Source organism: Aythya ferina, assembly GCF_964211825.1.
Source record: "Aythya ferina genome assembly, chromosome: 5".
Taxonomy (NCBI): domain Eukaryota; kingdom Metazoa; phylum Chordata; class Aves; order Anseriformes; family Anatidae; genus Aythya; species Aythya ferina.
This window is the reverse complement of record NC_140301.1, coordinates 8,776,316-8,788,060: the sequence shown is the minus strand read 5'-3', so window position 1 is coordinate 8,788,060 and position 11,745 is coordinate 8,776,316. Positions and strand designations below refer to the sequence as shown.

Genomic DNA, 11,745 nt, shown 5'->3' with positions numbered 1-11,745 from the left:
CTTAGGAACAGGCAATTTCTGTCTATTTTTGGCACTCTGTACATATATTTCAAAAAATTCAAAAGAAAAACTTTTACTTAAAAATCTCAGTATTTGAATGATACCTCTACATATGCTGAACAATACCTGTTGGAAAAAAAATTTCTCTTGATAGTGATAAAATAATTGTGTTTGTATGAATTATTTTATTTTCTATGAGTTGATAATAATTAAGTTTAATTTAATTTTACATGTGATCCTTTTTGTTACTGTGTTGCAACAGATTCTAGTTGCCTTCAAGTCCCATTGCTAATCTTCAGCGCACACATGTTTTTCATGAAGCATCATTAATTTCTTGCACCTGGTAGAAATCACCAGTGGCAGACAGAAATTGGGAAGTTGCTATGTCTGCATGTAATGGTCATTTACTACAAAAGAAAAACAGCAAAAGGGAGATAAGTAAGTTTGTTTTTTATTTTTTATTGTGAAGTGTCTTTTTTTTTAGTTTGGTTAAAATTATGTTGCAGTAGAGGGCATGGTATAGTTTTTCTCTAAGTTATGTAGAATTTCTGGAAAGCTGATTTTCTAGGAAAGCTGCAATTTAACTTAGTAATGATTTATCTAGAAGAAAAAATCTTGAGGCTTCTTTAAAATATTTTAAAATTGAATTTCCAGTATAACAATAATTACACGTTGTCAGATGGTAAGAAATTGTGCCTTGTAACAGAAAGGCTTGGTTACTTGAGCTTCCCTTAAGGTTTGAGCAACTTTCTGAGACTAAATTTTCAAGTTGGTTATAGTAAGGAAGAATTCTAAAGTGTGTTTCTACGCTTTGGTTTTGACCAGCAACCTGTTTGTAAACTGAAATAAAGTTCAAATAACTCAAACTAATGAAACAGACTATCCCATCATCCCTCCCCCTTGAGATTTATGTCTGACACTGTTGACTTGCACTCAGTCTGTGCAATGTAAATTATCTCCATGATTCTGTATGACAAAAATAGTCCCTGAGTGGGGAATATGTTCTATTGTTGGAGGACCATGTGCCAGTTAATCCTAAACTCACGTGAATGTGCAGAAGAAAAATCCAGAAGAAAAACCAGCTAGGCTACAGTTGGTGAGAGATGAGTTGAAGGCAGGTGGGCAAGGAGCTGCTTTTTTCTGTGGTATATGAAAGCCAGAAAGCAGCTGTTACCTCAGTGCTATGGGCTATGCAGAGAGCTTTCCTATTTTTTCCTACAGTGTAGATGATATCAAGGAGCAAAGATGAGTCCAGCCTGTCTTTTGCAAAAAAAAGCAAGGCGTTATACATGTTACCTAGTATTGAAGTTATGCCACTGTCTAGGACAGAACTCAATAATGGTGCCAAAAAAATTTAAGAACAAGATTAAGTATAACTCTGTAGTCACCAATTGAAATTGAGATATGGGTCAACAGACTGGATCATTGTGCATGTGTATAAAATATGTTTGTAACACCTATCATTTTTGAAGCTTTGGTACTCTTGGTATTTTACATTTAAAACTTTTTTAATGGTTATTTAAATAGAGAAAGTCTCATTTTTCTTATAGCATTGAAGGATAAGACTAGTTGTTGGATATTGGTTGATACCTTTTATTTTGTGGAAAGAAACCCAAACCCCCTTTTTTTTAATTAGAAGTTTTGATTTTTTGATATATCCCAAAGGAATATGAATAAAATAAAAAGTACAAGAATTCTTACGTGAGTGCTTCAGAAATAGATACCATTTTGTAAATAGAAGATGAAAAAAATAACAATTATTTTGGATTGTTTTGAATTTAAAACAAATGTTGAAATGCAGGTTTATGTTGAAACAATTTTAATCAGCTTAGTAGTATTAAATAATAAGTATACAAAAACTCCTAAACATAGCAATTATTACTGAAAACACTGTACACAAGCAGCTGCTTGCCAGCTTGATCATAAGAGCAGTTATGCCTTAAGGTACGAGAGGTAATTATAACAGCAAATACAATATGTTCTTAAAGGTCACCACAAAACTGAAAATACTTGTTCTGTAACCCCCCATTTCAGAAGAAATTTTATTGTTATATTTCCTATTCAGTCTCATTTTCATTGACTGGCACTCAAATCTGTAGCTCCAGGCTAGTGTTTAGTTAAGTACAATCTGACTGAAAATGAGACTTTTAATTAGATGTGAAGATATTAGAACAAAAATAATATTTGTTTGTCCAAAGCACCCAGTTAGCAGTCTGTACTGGGCTAGGCTAGCAAGACTGTGTAAATGAAGAGCTTATCCTCTAACCAGGAGTTTCCAATACCCTATCATTCAAAAAATCTGAAAAACAGGAAGTTTACCATTGCGTGTTTGTATTTGTACATGTGAAATGTACTGGATTTGTGTCCTTTCGCCACAAGTGGCACCTAACCAATAGGTAGGTGCTAGATTCCAGTATTAATCAACCTTTGAAATGGGATTGGGTATTGATGAGCTCTTGAGAAAAGCGTGAATTATGGCAGCGACAAAAATTTAGCAGCTAATGGAGAAAGGGATTTCATACAGACCATGCACAGGGTTCTCATCTTCCTCTAGCACTTGGAACTATTCATATAACAGAGCAAGGGTCAACTAGATGGATATGATCTGGAATCATTGCTCCTTTATAAACTCCTGGTAAATCAGTAAAGCTTTAAAAAAGTATGTATTTTTTTTATTTTTTTTTTTTTTCCCCCCCTATACTTTGATGTATATAAAGCCTTCTTCAATGTATATTAGTTTGGATGAAATAAGATAAATGATCTTCCATATTTTCCACATGCAATGAAAGACTAGGTATCTTCATTCTAGTAGCTCTTAAATAATGAAAACCACTGTAAGGTAAATGTATGTGAAGCCTTAAATTTTGTTAGGTATAAAACATATGAATACAAGTATACAACTACAACACAGTTGCAAGGACAAGTCGCTGTTGGAATTTCTTTTCCTTTTTTAAAGAGATAATTACTTGGCAGTAATTTCTCAAAAATTGCTAATTTTAATTCACAATTTAAGGTTTGCTATTTTAAATCTGTTTCAGAAAGTTCTGCGTCTTATAATATCAACTCTATCTGAGTATGGAAAACCTTTTGCAATGACTTTTCTTGCTCGCTCACTCTATTTTATCATAGTGGAGTGCTCTTCCATGTCCCAAACCTTAGCAATTGAACAGTTCTTGTCACATTTTCATAGCAGTTCATACAATTCTTATGGTTGGTCAGCATAACAAATGGAGATGCAAACTGTAATGTTGAGTAGAGTTCCTGGAAAAAAATACAAGCAAGTGGCTAAAGCATTTAATTTATAAAGGAACAGAGCTAAGAACTCCTAGCCTGTTAGCAATGAGTAAGCAGCAAGCCTGCAGTTAAAGAACTAAGTCTAGGGAGTGTTTTCTTTTGTTTATCTTCTGTAAATCATTTAAGTCACTGCTTTTCTTTGAAGTTTAGCTTCTTGTGGTGTCCTTCATTAAATTTATGTAGTAATATCTGTAAGTTGAGAGTCTGTGTTCTTAGAATATTTTTCTAAAGGCAGAATGCTGCATGAAAGCAGGAAATTTAACTGTCCTAGTCACTGGAAGCTTGCATTGTTTTAAGTGTTTCCTTCTCTGATAAGATTTGCATGATAGTTTTAATGATGAATTTAATGAGAGGTCCATTCGCTGTAGTCTGCCAAAAGATGTATTTAAAAACAAAATAGTCAATGTTGTGAAAGAACTAAATATGCAATCTGACTGAACAGAAACAATTGGATAAGCATAGAGAGGCAATAGAGGAATTTCCTTAATAGATGCCATCAATCAGAGAAGCAAGCACTACAACACATGTGGCATGGTGTTTGTGATCTGTCTAAACTAAAAAAGGGATTAAGAGATGGATCCAGCACAGTAGCATATTTGCGGCCTTAGGAAAGGCATAAGCTCCTTAGTTTTTCCAGGTGTCCTCTTAAGAGCTAAGTCTGAGATACTGTTGGCGTTAGCAAATTGATGTCATCCTAAGATAGCCTTGCTTGTTTCAAAATAAACAAATATAGACAAAATAGACAAAATAGGTGGATGAAATGATGTTCACCCCTGGAGATTCATAAATGTGTGCTGTCAAATTCAACTTTCCTATCTGCTTCATGCATATTTCTAATAGTGCTAGCATGTTTGTAGTTTCTACCTTGCTAGACAGTGTGAGAAAATTCTGAAAGTGGATCAAACCTTCAAGGCTTCGTTGTTTTAGGCACACAACTATCCAAGTGTTTTAGAAGAATTTTTCATATATGCCTTTAGAAAGGAAATAAATTAATTGAAATAAACTGGTGGCTATGGGGATAGAAGACAAAAGAAAAAATGTAAGTACATAAGCTACTTACATGTCGCTAGAAGCTGTTGAAAATACTTGTTTCATTTTACAATGAAAAGTGATGTTTCAGTATATTGCAAGTATGGAATAATTGCAGATGAGTGTTAAGCTGGAAGTTCTGAAATATTATTGAATGAAATCTGTGCCTTATTGGTTATGACAATCGCATGGGTGTCAAAACGGCATTGTGCATTTTCTGCTGTGTAAATATCCAAATGGAATATACATGGTAAGGCCTAATTCTACCAATGTGCATGTTTCCTAAAAGAGGCCTGGGGATAAATTGCAGTTTGTGTTCTTGTTGGAGGAGATTACTATGTCTTCAGCTCAATAAACACATTTAATTCTGCTTTTCAAGTCATACAGTGATATTCTACTTTGCTAAGACTAAACTACCATGGAGCCTCTGGGAGCCTTCCCAGTTGTGTTTATGTGGGACAGGTCATATAAACATATGTCCTAATTACAAGTGGAAACATCTGTGGTTTGAAACTGGAAGTTTCACTTCATCGAGCTGCAGTTTAATTTGCTATTTCTCCTCCATTACCAATGTTCTATTTCATTTGTTGCATTAACTTGGTAGCTCTGAGTGTAATTGTATTTAAACAACGTTGTTGCTTTGGGTCATCAGTGTTAGCTCAGAAATTGCTGAAGTGGTTGTAATGATTCTGTCATCGGTATCTTGCTACGTGGGCAATTGGTGTAGCATTAAGGAATTTCTTCCATCTTGTGTTACATATGTTAATGATGAGATTCATGGATGGGTGGCACCATGAATAATCATTCAGGATGTTATCACAAGATATGTGATAACCACAGTATTCTTCCCAAAGAACTTCCTGAATTTAGGAATTTTTGATAATTTTCAATTTTAGGGCTTCATATTGAAGTTCAGTGGGATTTTAAGCTTCAGGTTTCAAAAGTTACCAACTTAAAAAGTTGAGAGTTTCTGGAGACCTTGCGTCTGGCTACAGACAGTTTACTTGAAACTGATTTGATATAACTATCAAATGTTATATAGCAAGAGCTTAAAATATTTTCTGACCTGAGTATATTCCAGTTGGAAAGGAGAACTTGACTCATTTAGTCATAGATTCCTACATAACGTTTTGCACTCTTATTTATATGTGCTGTTGCCATTCAGGTGAAATTCCACACTGATGTGTGGAAAGTGGCCTGGTTTACCTTTCTATAGAAAAGTTTGCTAAGAATAAAATCAGCTTCTGGTGATATAGGAATAGAATTATCTTAGAAAAAGTACAGTACTGTGGCAGAGTGTGACCAGTTATGTTGCAGAGTTGATTTCTGCTTTATATGATAGCTTCAGAAATGTGCATTTGATATTAGGCCATTTGGGGCCCATCCACAGTTCTGCTATATTCACACTGTTCAGGTAAGGCTGGTTACTTCAAGGTCCAGTATGTGCCGCTTGTTCATGATCCTACTAATGTGAAAAGGTTCGCTTCCTTCAGGTTTCACAGACCATTCTGCAGTGGATTTTGTATGACAGGAATTCATAATAACTGGTGGGTTGAACAATTACAAATCTTTGAGTTACTTCAGTCAAGTGAGATATTGGGAGACAAGTTTTGTTTGCTTGTGTATATCAGTTCTGTCTTCTGTATATATTGGAGATAGTGTAACGATTGCAATACCCATGGTCTTAGAGAAGTTCACTTTATGTCAGTGCAGTCTATTGGTAGTTGATGTCATGAAATACTAGCAATTATAGGAGTTTAACAATATTGTACCAAAATCGAGGGTAGGAAGGCTCTGCAGGAGGATCTGGATAGGCTGCACCGATGGGCTGAGGTCAACTGCATGAAGTTCAACAAGGCCAAGTGCCGGGTCCTCCACCTGGGGTGCAGTAACCCCAAGCAGAGCTACAGGCTGGGAGATGAGTGGTTGGAGAGCTGCCAGGCAGAGAAGGACCTGGGAGTGATGGTGGATAGTCGGCTGAATATGAGCCAGCAGTGTGCTCAGGTGGCCAAGAAGGCCAACGGCATCCTGGCTTGTATCAGAAACAGTGTGACCAGCAGGGCTAGGAAGGTGATCGTCCCCCTGTACTCAGCTCTGGTGAGGCCGCACCTCGAGTACTGTGTTCAGTTTTGGGCCCCTCGCTACAAGAAGGACATGGAGGTGCTTGAGCGGGTGCAGAGAAGGGCGACGAAGCTGGTGAGGGGCCTGGAGAACAAGTCCTACGAGGAGCGGCTGAGGGAGCTGGGCTTGTTCAGCCTGGAGAAGAGGAGGCTCAGGGGCGACCTTATCGCTCTCTACAGGTACCTTAAAGGAGGCTGTAGCGAGGTGGGGGTTGGTCTGTTCTCCCACGTGCCTAGTGACAGGACGAGGGAGAATGGGCTAAAGTTGCACCAGGGGGTTTTAGGTTGGATTTTAGGAAGAACTTCTTTACTGAGAGGGTTGTGAGGCATTGGAACAGGCTGCCCAGGGAAGTGGTGGAGTCACCATCCCTGGAGGTCTTTAAAAGACGTTTAGATGCAGAGCTTAGGGATATGGTTTAGTGGGGACTGTTAGCGTTAGGTCAGAGGTTGGACTCGATGATCTTGAGGTCTCTTCCAACATAGAAATTCTGTGATTCTGTGAAAACTTAAAACCACACTGCTTTGTTCATGTGTATTCTTATATTGAGCAGCACAGCTTGCACTGCAAGACTAAAAGGACCAATTAAGTCTCCTATATTTCCAATGGTTTAAAAGAAAATGTGCAAAGTATTTATTTCCAAAGTGAATCTGAATTAAAAGGAAAAGTGAGAAATGCTTAGCTTTAAAGGGCTAGTTTTTGCGGCATCAGATTGTTCACTCTGGGGCAGGAGATGTCCCTTCCTGGCCTTGAAAAGAGCTCTTCCTGTATGTCTGGTGGGAGAATGTTTCCAGGCTGTCGCCTCATCCCTTTGCATCAGCCTGGTAACAGACCTGAAGGCACTTCCTCAGAGTCTGTGGGGCAGAACTTCAGTCTGAGTACCATCTGCAGGAGTTTGAGTACCATCATACAGGAGCTGTATGATAAGGAGCCATTTGGAGTTTATGCAAAGCCTCATAGACACCATTCCCTCATTTGAAAGAAGAAACAGATCAATCTCTTGTCTTTAGAGATCCATAGCATTTCACAAGCAGTTGGAAGATGTTTTAAGGCATTTATAATCTGCAGATTGGCATCTAGCCTGGTGGGTAGGAATGGTCTACATAAAGAACATAGTGGCTAATAGGAAATTGAAAATACACAGCTGTCCACAGAAATTTCTATCTGACTATCAGCAGTACTTTCTGGCAATGGAAGACTCACGAAGGGAGTGCACATGTGTATTTGGCAGTGGAAGAATTGCGGTTTCCACTTACCAACGGAGTGTAGCTGTGAAAGGGACCTTTGGGATGCTCTGTTGCTTGGTGTAACTGCTGATCTAAGGAGGTAGGAGGCTTCACATAACAATTACAAGACCTCCTGTCCCATCTATTTCTGGTGGCTAATAAGATTTCTGTAGTAATTTTAAGATTTTTGAAGATTTTACTGCTTGACAGAGGGCGGCCTAGTTCTATTTCTTATTTTGGATAATCATTGACCTTTCTGTTGTGTGGTAATATTTAGGTTTGGGAAATAAATAACTGCAAGTCTGGGCATGAGTTTCCACTAGTATTTTACTTTAACTGAATTAAACACTTGCTATCTCTTTTGCTATTGTCCTACATTGGTTTACAAATTCAAATGTCTCTTCCATTGAAAAACCTAAATCAAGCTGGTTGAGGCTCATGAAAGCACGTAATATTAAGTTGGGCTTTCCAGGCAGTTTGTTCTACCAGAAAACAATAAATCTTTTGTCCTATGATGTTAAATGGCAATTTAATTCTGAATTGGTGCGAATAACAATATTAAAGCTAGACATTTAACTGAAAACTTGTCCTAGTGCAATTCAACACCCACGGTTACACCCTAGATCTGTATATGATGAAGAGGATTCTTTACTACAAAAAGCTAAAACACCGAGGAGAGTACACTTAGATTTAACAGGCAGAACTCTCTAGGACACTGATATTGTTAGATGAGTGAACCAAAAATAGGACTGGAAGAGCTGACGCACACAAATGCTGAGGTCAGAATGAAAGCTGTTTTATCTGAAGATGGCATAAAGCTGAAGGAACTGAGACTTTACCTCCGGCAGTTTTTTTGAAGCTGTGGTTGCTGCCTTATGTTGCTGTAGCTGTTATTTTTTCATTTTCAGGTTGCTGTTTGTGGTGTTCTATGGAAAAAAGAGTTCAGCCTCTAGATGTGCATGTAATCCAGAAGAATTGTTCTGATGTACTTTCTTACATAACAGCTCTGTATTTAGTCTCCCCAAAGAATGAACTGTTCGGTCTAAGACCACAGATACATTTTGCTTGGATTTTTTAGATAAATGCATTGTCTTGGAGAGTGAGTTCTAAATTTTACCTCTTTTCATCATGGTAACTTTCTTAATAGTAGATGTTTCTGGAAAGCAGTAGCATTTCAGGTGATGAGGAGAACTTGGGGCAATATGATACAGTGACTTTGAGATCCTTTTAAACAAACCCTATGTTAACTGCAGTGCTGAAATGAGAATTTTCTTTGGAAGACTTTCTATCCTTAGAAAGTAACATTTTTAGGCTATGGTTTGGACTGCTGTGAATAGATAGTGGTGGAGTTGATAAGGCTGCAGTTCTTGCTTCTGTACACGTAGGAATAGTGAGATACAGAAATCATAATTTGCTCAGAAAGATAGCACTTCTATTTAGTGTTTCATAGTGATCATATAAACTATCTGCAGGTTGTCTAGTAGCCATTTTATTGGGCTGTTTTTGAGGTTATTTCAGAGAGGAAATCTCTTTTGGGGGGCAGAGGAGGGGGGAAATTATCGGTCTTTCCATTTCGGCAAGTGGGAAATTCAGGAATATGATGGAATGTTCTTGGTAAAGGTACAAACAGCCAACAACTAGAAAGAATAAGATAAGCAGGAAGCACCATTCTTTTAAGGTAAAGGAGAAGGAAAAATAAAATGAACAAATTCATGAAGCTGGACTTGACGCTTGCAAATGCTTAAAGTCAATAGCCTAGAGGAATTGAGAGGAAAGATTGGCAGCGAGCAACAGGTTATTTTTCTGGACATCATTTGTTCAGATCTCTTAGGCCTTATCAAATTTAAACAAAGAGAATGTATTCTCTCTTTAGCAGATTAAAAAAAAATATAAACCTGAATTTGTTTTATCAATAGTATTGTGAATGAGCACCTGGGATGCTATTAAATTCACAGGTATACTCAGTTCTGTCTCTTTCATTCACCAAGTAATGAATTACTTTCATTTAAGATTAGAAGTCTTGCTGCAGAGGGAAAACCAGCTTTGATACCACCATGAAAAGGCACTTCTATACCTAAAGATGAGCTGTCAATAGAGAGCAGTGACGTTACTGCAGTTGAGGAAACTTCATTCCATTAAAAACATCAGTAAGCCAAAGTAAGGCTTAATAATTAATGAATATGATTTAAGCCCATTTTAAACTGATGACAATTTGTAATGGCCCTGTAATATTTATAAGAAACTCTTACCTCCCGTAATTCTAATGAATGAATTTTCCTGACCCCTACTGAAAGTTACACCTGTAAAATAGGATTTCAGCTTACTACTAAAGGGTCTTTGGTTCAAAACCACAATTTCCTTACATTATTTTTGTCATGTCCTCAGGTGCTGTAGACTTCCCTGTTTTGTTTGACTTACTGTATTTCTTTTAAGTTACTGTTAGCTAACGCCTTAACACTTTAGAGGGTCTAAAAAATCCCATACACAAAATTTGTTCGGCTTAATGAATAATATTATAATAAATAATATAATGAAAAAGAATGAATGTTATATTCATGTGTTTCACTGTGAAAGTCTAGATTGTATCAAAAGAACGTGCAAGGTGACAAAACGATCCACAGGAGACTTTTGTTCTGTGGCAGATAGCAACATTTTCTTACTGTCCTTACTGTTACACAGTAAGGCCACAGTATTAGGGGCTTTAACAAAATCCAGGTGTAAATGAGTTTGATTTTAGTCATAAATGCTGTAACATCTCTGTGTGGTTTAGACTGTTTGGCAGAGATGGTTTATTACTTTCAGAGATAGTAGAGTCAGTGTGGCTATATGAAGAACACAGGGGTGCTCAGAGCTCCTGCCCTGTTCTGACATGGAGTTAACATTGGTCTGGGAAGTGCTCCTAGCTCTTGCAGTGTAGACCTAGCCACACCAGAAATTGTTTGTCTTACTTCAATAAATTAATTTCCATTAAAAAGCTCCCACTGGATAATAGAAAGATCATGTGAATGAAATTTCAAAATAGATTCAGTCCACCATGTTCAACATATTCTGTGAGTGCTGGGATACATTAAAAGTCTAGCATGAGCTGGAGGAGGCATGGGATGGGAATTTTTGAGGCATCCATTTACTGGGATGGTAATTAGCTCTTGACATTTGTCTTTGTTTCCAGGCTATGTGTATTCCTTGCGGAGCCATGATGGAGAAACAAAGTAGTGTTACTGATATGCAAGTACATGGTGCCTGTTCTTGTCACAGGGCATCCTGAGGCATGCCAGTCTTCCTGTTTTTTCCAACCCTGCCTCTCCTGTTAACAGATTGATTATGTGAGTGCCAGGTTTCCCAGCTAACAACTTAGGATCTTTACAGATTCGCTGAAGAAAAAGCAGTTTGTTGTTATTTCATTACTGAATAAGGGTCTGTGTGTGATGGATAGGGAGTGTTCTGAATATCTGATGCTCTAGACTATATAGATGCTTAAATCAGAGCTGTGTGCTAGCCAGTTCCAGCCATTAGGGACCTGTAGTGAATGCCTGCTTCTGAAGGCAGGTGTGCAGTTAAGAAAGTGGTTATGTTTTTGTCATCATTATACTCATTCAGGAGGAGACCTGAGTTCTTAGCCACTGTTATTCTGAGACTATTCATGCTCAGAGCTCTTGCAGCCCAGGAATATTCCAATGTATTTCAATGGTTATTGTACATCCAAGGTTGGTCCCTTTATCTGATATTAGACTACTAAAAAATGAAGGGTGCATGGGGCTGTTTTTTATCATAATCTGTAATTCCAGTGCTCTTAATGCATTTTAACTGATAACCAGGTTACATAAATGCAGTCCCTGTCCTGTTTTGAGGATAAGAATCTAGGGTCCATATTTATGGGGGGACTGGAAACATCTGATTTCATTTGTCTTGACTTTAATGAATATCTGGGGTGAAGTTCACTGTATTAGAAACTAAGTCCGTTACATCAGTGAAGACAATGGACTTCAAGGTTCGATCCATGAGCTGTCTGTCTTCTCTGCTGACTTTCAGCCTATCTTACAAGCATGTCCTCAGAGCTGAACATTAAGCAACTTGGAAG

The 11,745-nt window shown here is 37.6% G+C and overlaps 1 long non-coding RNA gene across 1 annotated transcript in view; it reads left to right on the top strand.

The window, feature by feature from the left end:
* The first annotated feature begins 325 nt into the window (after positions 1-325).
* The window catches only part of LOC311437971, a 116,383-nt gene continuing 104,963 nt past the window's right edge, over positions 326-11,745 (top strand). The window contains exon 1 of the long non-coding RNA XR_014693870.1: positions 326-438. This is a non-coding gene — a long non-coding RNA (uncharacterized lncRNA). The remainder of the gene's footprint in view (positions 439-11,745) is intronic.